The sequence below is a fragment of the Biomphalaria glabrata genome, chromosome 1 (assembly GCF_947242115.1).
Source record: "Biomphalaria glabrata chromosome 1, xgBioGlab47.1, whole genome shotgun sequence".
Taxonomy (NCBI): domain Eukaryota; kingdom Metazoa; phylum Mollusca; class Gastropoda; family Planorbidae; genus Biomphalaria; species Biomphalaria glabrata.
The window spans coordinates 31,054,395-31,066,891 of record NC_074711.1 but is presented as its reverse complement, the minus strand read 5'-3'; positions in this window follow the sequence as shown (position 1 = coordinate 31,066,891).

The window sequence follows — 12,497 nt, the reverse complement described above, 5'->3', positions numbered from 1 at the left end:
TCTGCATTCAGCGTCCGTCCAAGATTTTGGTGTCGAGGGCTATGGCTTTCTCTTTCCATACTGTTTTGAGTTTTGCGAGTGCTGCTGTGAAATGTGCAATCCGGGCCAGTAGTTCGGATTTGTTATCCCTCATCTGAGACGATAGCTCCGAGGTATTTAAAACTACTGACACTTGTCAGCTTTTCACCTCCAATGCTGATGCTCCTTTTAAAGCCCTGCTGGCTATTGGTTATAATTTGAGTGTTTTCGGCATTTATTTGCAAACCATATGCTGCGGAAGCCGTGTCTATGCGCATTACCAAGTCCGCTATATGTCATCAGCGAAGCGATAAATCTTGTGTGGTATAACAGGGTAAGGGATAGGTGAAGGTGATCCTTAACTTAAGTCTACCGTGCACATTCCCCATTTCATTATAACTGATTTCATATCGACGCAATCATTTTCAATGGATAATCATGATTAGTATCTTCCTAGATTGTATAACACTTTTATTGTGGTTATCTCTCTTGCATTTTGTTTATCGTAGAGTTATGCGTGCGTTAAAATAGCATGCATAATTATCTTAAACTAGTCGACCGGCGGCGTAGCATACGCCGCTATTTTGCAAGATCGGCCTTAGGCCACTACAAACTATGCGATCACAGTGGGCCCCGCACTTTCATAGGACCCGCGCTAATTCTAGGTGTATAAATTATTAAATTAAACCATATTATAACTTAAAACAGATTTCCCGCACCCTCCTGTCCATTTACCAGGAGCTCCTGAAATTACAAGATATATGAAAAAGTCCTTAAAATTACGGAAATATATATTTTTAAAAAGTCATTTTGGGGTGTCATTCAATATGGAAAAAGCCAATCCTACGCGCGATAAAAAAAAACGGCATTATGCATTAGCCGTAATTGTGTAATCTGGTGAAAGAAGCTTCTCGCACCACAAACTAATGAAGAATTACTTGAGGTCAACAATTCTCAAAGATAGATTTAAACATTTGGTAATTCTTGCTATTGAGCGTGATATATGTAGGAAACAGATATATTATGATATACTGTATGACTTTGCTGCACGCAAGGCTCGTAAAGTAATTCTCTACGTAGTAAAGAATGAATAAAATGCATAGACGAATTTATTTTCTAATACAAACTCTTAAATTTCACTTATTGTCCGCTTCCCTACCCAAACTTGGCCCCGCGAAATCCGTTTCACATAGGGCCCCACAATGCTTAAGTCCGGCCCTGCTATTTAGTGACGGGTGAATATACATAGTAGATTACTTGTTCTCTTTCCATGACTTCTTGGTCACAATGGTTAAGTCCGGCACTGCAATTTAGTCTTTGTAAAATGTTTTACGTGTTTTGGATGTTCCTTCAGAGTTGAAGATAGTTTACTTCTTAGTCCAAACCTTCCGCAGGACGAAAGGATGGGAGCGGGCAGGATTTGACAGTCCAGCGCGCAGCCATCCGTAGCGACGTGTGAATACCCACTTGTTCCCCCACCCTTCCCCGCTTGTTTTTTCGTGGGGTTACTATCCGCAGAAATAAGAGAGTGATTTTTCCTTTACTTCTTGCTCATCCAAACTGTTGAGGGAAGAAGAGAACTATATATACCAATGCATGCATGTGAACAGGGCCTCGAGGATTCTGGCCACCTGCGTGCGAAATTTTAAAATGCCGCTCCCCCCTTTTTTTTTTCTAGAAAAATGAAATAAGACTGTGCTGGTCACTGTATCAAATGCGACCTTTGATTTAATTCCTTTATTGTAGATTATTTGTTGCATATTCACACCGTTGTCGTATCTCTCATGCCCTCTTAGATGTTATATTTCCTATTTTAATTTGTCTATGATGTCACAAAGTCCTTCTCCAGTTGTCGCAGTAATTGGGCGAAACCCAAGAACATTTTCAGGTATTTCAACATGAGGTTATAAGGAACATAAAATGCAGAATAAATTCCTCGAAATACAAAAGCTTTTGATGGTGAATCTTTTTTAGCGTTCCGTAATTTTTTAAAATGATTAACACGATTGTATTTTGGAGAGATGTGCATTGGCTTCACAATCATCTAATGCGCGGATTCAGAGGAGCCTACAAATTTATCCAACACACCACCAGGACAAAATGAAGCAACTAAGCGCTGAATATCTTTCTTGAGTTGAATAAAAAAAAAATATATAAAAATCCAAAGAACAAGACACCTATACAATGAATTGAAATCAAACAGAGTAAGGCAGTGTTTCTCAAGCTTTTCCAGGTGTGACCCGCCATGCATTACAAAATTTTCGTTCAAGCCCTCCTTACAAGCTAGGGATCTAGAGGAGCGATGTAGGATCCACAGTGAAGTCCGTGAGTTGTTTTTTTTTTTAAGAAAGTAATGACAAAGAAAAGAACCTTATTCATGATTATAACACAATTTCCTGGTTTTATTTTTCATTAATATTAATTTAACACTATGTTTAGAATCCAAACTTACATAATGAAATTTCGCAAAACGAGTCCGTTAGTGATTTTTTTTTTCAGAAATAGTGTTGCCTATACAATTTTTAAGCGTTGTAAAAAGTTCTTCCTGGAGATAGAATTGAAGATGTGGAGGGTTTCCGCTAAAGTTGGTAAGAGGTCTGATTTCGGGACGGGGACCTCGCGCATTCCGGCGTTTTCAACTTCACCGCCTTTTTTCTTGTAGCAAGAAGAGAGACTATCGAAATAGACAATATTGATGTGTGAAGAGACAACCCTCGTCAGTAGTTGGCCTATTATGCGAGGGGCATTCTAGGTACGTATAGCACACGGACGACTATCTTCGTGTTAAGTACATCTCTGTCGCGAACCATTTTTTTCCACACAAAAGTCGTCACTATAATAAAATAGTCGGAAGAGATTTGACCATTCTGAGACAAGAAAATCTAGTAGAATCACACTAGCGGAGACGTTTTGAAATGTTTTCTTCAAAAAGTTTTGACCCATATAGTTGCATACACCTCTCGCGAAAATGGTCTAAATTTGACAATATCTTATTAGAAGATTAAACGAGGTATCTTACTTAAGATATTTTAATTTTTAAAACATTGGTAATTATGTAATATTCATTCATGGATAATAAGTACAATTAAAATAAACTTTGTTTTGGCAACCCCCACCTTACCTTTCTGTTGGTCGGTCGTTGGATTATAGCTCCAAACAGCTAATACAGCTGAACCGATGTAGGTTTTTTTTATTTGTAATAAATAAGGTTTAAATAACTTTTTAGCGGCCCCCGAAAGGGGAAAAGACGCTATTAGTTTTGTGCGAAATGTCTGTCCGTCCGTCCCGTTTAGATCTCGTAAACTAGAAAAGATATTGAAAATCCGACATCACAATATTTTAGACCATTCAAAGTTCTGATTCAACGGCTACTTTTTTTTTCCTGAAAGCGAAAAATCTAATTTTTAAAATCAGTTATGCAAGCAGTTTTTTAAAGAGAAAAAGCTAATTAGTAGGCCTACGCATTTTAAGTTAAACCTAATTTAGAACGAATAGTAATCTTATAAACTCCATTTTCTTGAACATTTTTTTTTATGTAGGCCTATTTCTTTTGAGAATTCGAATAAAATATTAAGCATTTTCAAAACAAATAAAAACATAAAAAAAAAGCCCACAAAAGAGGCAAGATGGCCCATAAAAGAGGCACATAAAGCCCAAAAAAGAGGCAAAGAAAAGAGGCCCAAGGATTCCTATGATGATATAGCTAAAACTGAATAGCGCAAATTCTGAGGTTTCCTTTAAAAAAAAAAAAAAAAAGGCATTTTCAAAACAATTACATTATGTAAAGACCAGGAGAGGCTCGGTAAAGCGCTTAGCTTCCGAACCGAGGGTCCCGGGTTCGAATCCTGGGATTTTCAACTTCGGAATCCTTGGGCGCCTCTGAGTCTACCCAGCTCTAATGGGTACCTGACATTAGTTGGGGAAAAGTAAAGACGGTTGGTCGTTGTGCTGGATACATGACATCCTCGTTAACCGTAGGCCACAAAAACAGATGAACTTTACATCATCTGCCCTATAGACCACAAGGTCTGAAGGGGGAACTAATTAGGCCAGGTTCACATCTAACTTTGCATTCACTTGCACCTATCATTTGATCTGCAGCACCATTGGGGCACTACACAAGATCTGTCAACCTTCTTTCTCCATTCTTACCTCTCATTTGTCTTTGATATAATTTCATTTGGATGTTCTTTCTGAAAATATTGAAGCCTGCCTGGGTGGACCACTTCGTGGGCCGTTTTTAAGTTTGTGTTTCCACACAAACTGTCTTTGTAACCTTGTTAAACATTGACTTTTTAATTACTACACCTACTTAGCCTACAGGGCGGGCTATTCGACTAAACAATAATAGTTATAGATCTATGTAGTAAGTAGATACAAAGAGAAAAAAACATTGTGTTGACTGATGATCACTGATCTGCTTCTGTAAGTGTCTTTCAAAACAAATATTGCAAACAGCCCGCAAAAATTCAAAGCCAGAAATGAGTAGACGCCTATGAAAAAATCCGTGGGAATCCGTACCGCGCCGCTCTACTCTTTTTTTCTTTTATAAATTTCCAAAAATAAATTTTTATCATGTTTAATGCAAGACGACAAACCAGTTGCGCCAAGATCATTGACAGAAACAGAGTGCAGGTATGCTCAGATAGAAAAGGAAATGTTAGCTATAGTGTTTGCAGCTGAACATTTTCACCACTATATTTTTGGACGAACCGTGACTGTACAATCAGATCACAAACCTTTGCAAGCTATTGTGACGAAGCCTTTACACAAGATTTCACCAAGACTTCAGTTGATGATGTTGAGATATCAATTAACAGTTACTTACAGCCCAGGTTCAAAAATGCAAATAGCTGATACGTTATCGCGTGCGTACATCAGTGGTCAAGAACAATCAACTTAAAATGATGACATGTTTATGAGAATTCATAGCGCAACAGCACAGTTTCCGGGAAGTGATCAGAAGATTATTGAAATTAGACGGAAAACTGAATCTGATGCTAAATTGAAACTACTAATTAATTATGTCAGAGAAGGTTGACCAAAGTTTAAAACTCAAGTTAATGAAACAGTAGAAGTGTATTGATCATTTAAAGACAGTATTCATGAAGAGAATGGAATATTGTTTTATGAGAACAGAATTATAATTCCTTCAAGTATGAAAAATGAAATTCTCGACAAGTTGCACACAGGTCATTTTGTTCTTGAGAAAACCAGATCGGAAGCAAGACAGAGTGTGTTTTGGCCAGGATTGTCCAAAGATATTTTTTCGACAATAATGAAATTCGCAACATTTGCAAGGTTCAAAAGAAATAATGTGAAGGAAAAATTGCTACCTCATGCTGTACCAGATAGACCATGGAAAAAGGTTGCGACAGATTTGTTTGAATGGCGGAACAATTTTGTTGCTGATTATTTCTCCAAATACCCTGAAATAAAACGACTGGAGAACCAAAGAGCAGAATATATTATCAGGGCAATGAAAAGTATTTTTGCTAGACATGGCATACCAGAAGAAATAGTGAGCGACAATATGCCATTCAACAGCTATCAATATAGAGAGTTTGCTTCTGAGTGGGGTTTTAAGATAATAACATCATGCCCCAGGTACCCTCAATCAATTGGTCAAAGTGAGGTGTACGTTGGTATCGTAAAGCAGATATTCAACAAAGCATACAAAAGTGGGAAAGATATCCATATTTCGCTATGCTCGAGTATAGAAATACTCCGATAAGCGGACTGCTGTATTCACCATCAAAACTGCTGATGAGTAGAAGATTCAGGGACCTCATTCCAACTGATCCCAAACTATTGAAACCATAAGTAGCTGAAAATGCAGAGACATTACCAAAAGAACGACAGATGAGAAGCAAAGTGAAATACGATGCAAAAGCAAGACTACCTAAAGATTACTCTGTCGGAGAGAAAGTGAGAGTTCGTCTAGGACAAACATGGCAAAAAGTAGTTGTCGTCAAAACACATTCATCACCCAGTTTAGATATCAGTCTTAAGAACTTTTTAGAAAAAAAGGATGTGATAACTTTAAAAGGAAGGATCATAGACATAAATAAATATAGACTGGCCGATTAAAGAGTTTTATGAAGCGAAAATTTGTGACTTGCAATTTTGTGTACTTTATTATACAGCATTTATGAGCAGTATAAAAGTTAAGTATTCATATCTATTTCAGCCACACACCTATATATATATTGTAAATAAGGAGGCAGTGTAGTTTTGTTTAATCTCCAAGAATGAAGATCATGCAATTTTTCATAATTCGGAAATCCGAATACAATAGATATACCTGTTTTCAAGTTACATGAAGTTACTTCCTTCGGCCAGTCTATATTTATTTATGTCTATGGGAAGGATGTGCTGATATATTAATATTGCGTCATTGTTTATTGTGAATGTTTTGTGTGAAAGTAGGATGTGACGTAATAAAAAAAGGGATAGTCTTATATGTCTACTTATATAAACACAGTCTCTGTTATTATTATTGTCATTATTGATTAATGTCTACAGTAGCCTATGTAATATATATTTATTTGTGATAACAGAAAAGCGGCCCTGAGTGTTACTAACCCTAACCCTAAACCAGAAAATATGCCATTTACAGGACGTCTGCTGATAACCATAATGATTATTGAAATTTATAAGCTGTACTTTTCCCTTATTTAATAAATATTTGCTATTGGAATTACGTTTAAATCTAGAACACAAACAAATAAATATATGGATATATATCCATATACTGATTTTAAATACCGGTATATCTGTATTCTAGAAATTTAGATAGATCTAGACTCTAGACCAGTGATTCCCAAAGTGGTCTATATAGACCCCCAGGGGTTTACGAAATTTAAAAAGGGAATTGGGGGTCCATGAGATGTGCACAGGGGTCTAAGATGAATCTCAATTCAGCATGTCGTGACTTTAATTTTGACTATTGGAATTTTTTCATACATACATTTATGATTTGTACCTTAGGAAATCCTTAAATTTTTTATCCTGCTGATTGAATGAAAAATTGTTTTATTTTATTTAATAACTATATTTAAATAGTGTACTTTTGTCTAGTTATAACTTTAACAAAAAGAAATGTAGAGTGCACAGAAATAAGTTGAAATTGAACTTCATTATTTCCTTGTCAAACAAGCAAGTGTTAATGTGCCATTTTTTTCATGATGCTATGAAACCAATTAAGCTGGAGGATCATTTGAGATTTCATGTTTGGGTTTGTGGCTGGCGTCTTGTTTTGGGCCTCTTTATGAAGAATGCAATTTCGAAGACATGTTCGACATTCTCTGGTGACACTCCAAAAGGGCAAATTTCAATGGTCCCAATTTTGAGCTTCTGGAACATATGTTTTCTCATTATGATGTGTACGGTTCTGATGTGAAAAATTATAGGTGGTCCTATCGGGATAGTTTATAATAGGTGTCATCTTTCTTGTATATCGAATGAGATTTGTCCATTTCTCGTTTTTACAATTCACTATTAGTTTCTTCATTTCTTCCGGATAGAGTGCAATGTTCAAGTGTGTATTTGTTTTCTCACATTTGGCAAGTGTGTCAGTCTTCTATTTCCTTTTATTTCAACATTGGACAACAGTGTTCTTGCTGTTGTTGAGCTTTACAAGGTCACACAATATGTTTTGTACAAGATCTTTTGGATGTTCCTTCAGATTATGTATGTGAGCAGGTCAGGCAGGCGCGAGTGGTGGTGGCCTATTCTTACTGCTCAACATTAAAATTTACCAACAGTAGGCAGATGTTTGTGCTACTGGGTGGGCTCAATCTGTGCACCTCAGTATGGTGACCAAGGGGCTAGAGTCACCTAAGTAACCCGACAACTAACTATACTAACTTAACTAAATGAAAACAAGATAACAAACTTTAGTTTACGATAAATAAAACAAAAAGAAACTTTATTTACATACAAAAATAAATCAATAATAAAATATAATATATTATATATACTAACTTGACTAATCCTCTAAGTCTACAACACTACAAACACCAACAAACTAACCAAACCAACTATCTAACACAAACTGATCAAACCAACTAGATTCTATCTAACTAAAGAGAACTAAATCACTACAAGACAACTACTATACTAGACCTAGATCTACACAAACACAACACAATAAACTAGTCTAGACTCTAGATCTACAATATTCTACCTGCCTATAACTTATAACCAACCCATAACTCTAACACTAAAACAATAACACATTAGTCTTAACTCTTAGTACCTTACTAACTAGACTAAACTAATTACTAAACTAGCTAAAGCAAGAAACAGACTATAACTAAGCCTATAACTAAGTTTACTAAGGCGATAATAAAGAAACAAAATAACACTAGTACTAGTCTAGATCTACAGCAACAATAACAATACTAGATTCTAGATCTAGCGATAGAATACTGAATAGCCATAGGCCATAGCTGTTTTAGTGTTTATAGCAGAAACAAAATTAGAAGGTAACTCTAGATTCCCTAGAATTAGAATAGATCTACAACAGCAATTATAACAGCAATATTAGATACAGCAGCGTGTATTTCAGCAGTAATATTCATCAGTAACACAGCAGTAATAATAGCCTGCAAAACATAAATGCAAAACTATATTAAATTCTATTAGATCTGATGGATGATCTTTAATACAGCATGTTGCCAACTATTATGACAAATAGTCCAAGTAGAAAATAACAGTGTGACATAGATCTAGTAAAAAAAATAAAATAGTTACAAACTTACAGGCCGTCCCAGGTACAGAATAATAAAATAATTAGACGACAGACAACAAAGATCTTCGGCTGCCACACAGACATACAATACTGACCACTGATCAACTGTACACTTAACTGTTTTAAGACAGCATGTAGTACATTACTTTTATACTATCCCGCACTAGCTTATATAAATATGCGGAAGTACAATTATAAAATCTGACACTAACCTATAAAAATAAAATATATAAAAATAGATCTAACCTATACAACAAAAATACATTTAAAAAATAACTAAAATTGCATATAAAACTAGCTCTGGGAGCGCAAGCTCACATGTGGATAATTACATCCCAGCCCAAACCTCCCAATGGGAGATGCAAACAGACAAGGTGACCACCGAACGTCATTCCAGGCATCATGAACAGTTTTATTTAGGAGGCATCAGAGTTTGTCAAGCTTTGAAGGACATTTTTTTAGATTGGTCACGGAAACTTTTAACTGTTTGGCGAAGTTGGCTGATTCGCTAGCATGGTAGCTGTTAGCTCCAGTGCTCATATTTCTTCTCTGTTGATGTCATAGAGCTCATTAGTTACAATGAACTTTATTTATATATTTTTTTCTCCATTGGGGCATTCAATGAGTATTCCAGCTTCTCCGTTTGTGGTGGCTTTCTGAGAACCATCCAAGCAAACTCTGACTTATTGGTTGTTAGGGCAATGGATTTGTAGAAGAGTTTACCAAATTATTCAGCTCTGTTGGAATATAGTCAAATATTTATTTCTTCTTATGTAAGTCTTTGCAAACGACACATTTCTGCAAAAAACACATTTCTCTATACAGCTGGCTGTTAATGATGTATTTTTTTTTATTTAAATTATTATGGCTCAAGAAATCCACGAAAAACTGCTCTTTGTGAAAACTTTACTGTGATACTTAAGGCACATTAATATTTAATGTTTTGAAGAACTACTTCATATAACAAATCCCCATATGAAAAATAACTGATGATGAGCTTGCAAACCTTTAAAAACAAAAAGGCTGAAATGTGTTTATTGATAGTATGCTATACGTATACGTATTAAATGTTATATAATTGGTTTATATTAGATTTTCTTAATAAATTTATTTTTAAAAATAATTCAACTTAAAATGTAGTTTTAAATTATTTTTTTCACTCTTCGTGTCAATGGTTAGAAATTATTTTAAACAAAATGTGTAATTTGATATTGATGAATTTTCAAAAAATTCAATATAACTTAAGCAGGGGGTCGACGGAAAATCAGAAAACATGGCAAGGGGTCTACGAGCAGGGGCGGACTGGCTATATGGGCAAACGGGCAAATGCCCGGTGGGCCAGTACCTAATGGGCCGGTCTGCTCGCGACCAAAGAAAAAAAATTAAATGCAGACTATTTAAAAAAAAAAAAGTGACAGCAGCAAGATACAAAGGCCCGAACACGTTTTCTTGTTTTGTTTTTTTTAAATTCTTATTACAATTAATTTTGTTTGAAATTCAACAAGAATATCAACAAAAAAAAAAACACATTATACACTGTACGTATTACATGGGCGTAGCCAGGATTTTTTTTCGGGGGAGGGGGTGTTTTGGGGGGGGGGATTCGATCCCCCCCCCCGGCGAATTTTTTAAAATATGTATTTATGTGTGTGTGTGTGTGTACATAATCTTTATTGCATTCTGACTCTTCATTCTTTCGGAAGACGTTTATTGTGCCCTAGAATAGGTTCTTCCATGAGTTAGTGGAAAAATTGTAGGTTCTCCGCGAATACTAGCAAGGGGGTCTGGGGAGAGCTATGAGCTCCCCCAGCGCGGGGCGAAGCCCCGCCGCCAAGCACTATTTCTGATATTGAAAGCCAACAAAATGCATATTCTGAGGTATCTACAGTGCATTTTCCTGCTATTAAAAAGTTTTATTTCAAAAACCTAATGTGCTATTCTTACTGACTTAGACCCTCCCGCGCCGTTTGGCGCATTTGCCGTCAAGCTGTTTCCATAAAATTGTAGATTCCCTGCCATTACTAGCAATGGGGTGTGGGGAGCGCTAGCGCGGGGCGAAGCCCCGCCGCCAAGCACTATTACTGGTATTGAAAGCCAACAAAATGCATATTCTGAGGTATCTACAGTGCATTTTCCTGCTATTAAAAAGTTTTATTTCAAAAACCTAATGTGCTATTCTTACTGACTTAGACCCTACCGCGCCGTTCGGAGCATTTGTCGTCAAGCTGTTTCCATAAAATGTCTGAAGCCTCTTCCCACCTGCCATGAGGACCTCAATGAATGAGTGGCGTCAAGTTGTACTAGGATATCATTGCAACTCTTCTTATGCGTAATTCATTTTGTCGGAGAACATGTCCCGGAACCTCATGCGTCGCTCTCTCACAAACTTACTAAAGGGTCGACTCCCAGTTCGGCATAGGGTTTCCTTGATTTAAACCCGATCTCTATAACGGACTTCTAAAATCTGTCTTAGCCATCTTTGTTGAGCCACTGTACATTTAGTATTATTCAATTTCGGCAGATGACTATTCACTGCAGTTTATTAAGGGAGCCCTGCCACTGGTAAAAATGTGTAACCACTCTTGAATACGCTCTTGGAATTAAGTGACTGTAGTTTGCTTTAGATTTTATATCGAAAAGAGAAGTTTTATCGTCAAAATCATCTGTTGGGGGTTTTCCACCTCAAAATGCTCTGTAGGGGGATCTTAAACTCAAAACCATCTGGAGGGGTTTTAAACTTTAAAAAAAACGCCATCTGTAGAAGAGGGGTTTAAACTCAAAACCCCCGATTGGATTGGCTACGCTCAAATAATTTTAGTGTATAATTTGCTTTTTTTTTATATTGAAGAGGTATTTTAAGCATTAAACCTCTGAATGGGGGTTTAAACTCGAAACCCATTTTGGCAACGCTCATAGCATTTTGAGTGCGTAATTTGCTTTTTTTCTTACACTGAAGATGTATTTTTTAGCCTCAAACCCCCCTGGCGGGGGGTTTAAACTCAAAACCCCTTTGACTGCGTTTATAGATTTTAGTGTGAGTAATTTGCTTTTATTTATATTGAAGAGGTACTTTTTGGCTTCAAACTCCACTGGAGGGGAGTTTAATCTCAAAACCCCTTTGACTACACACAAAACATTTTGAGTGTATAATTTGCTTTGTTTTTATTATTAAAGAGGTATTTTTTACCTTCAAACCCCGCTGAAGTGGTGTTTAAACTAAAAACTAAGTCAAAACCCATTTAGCTACGCTCATAACATTTTGAGTGCGTAATTAACTTTTTTTTTATATTGAAGAGGGGGGTTATCGTAAATTTTGGAGGGGGTTTTAAAATCAAAATCTCCCTTAACTGTGCTCTTGGAATTAGGGAATTTTCTTTGCATTTTTGTTTTGTTTTGTTTTATAGAAGAGGGGGGGGGGTTAACTGCAAAACCCCAAGTAGGGGGTTTTAAACTCAAAACCCCTGGTTGGGGTTTTTAAACTTGAAACCCCCCTGGTAGGGGGTTTTAAACTCAAAACCCCCTGGTAAGGGGTTTTAAACTCAAAACCCCATTGGTTGTGCTGGGGCAATTGATGGTTTAGTATTAAAATCTACCTAAAATAAACAAAATCAAAACAAAAAATCATTCACTAAATTCCGATCCCCTCCCCCAAGGGGGGGATTTCATTTCGGGGGGGGGGGGTTAAATCCCCACCCACCCCTGGATACGGCCATGACGTATTATC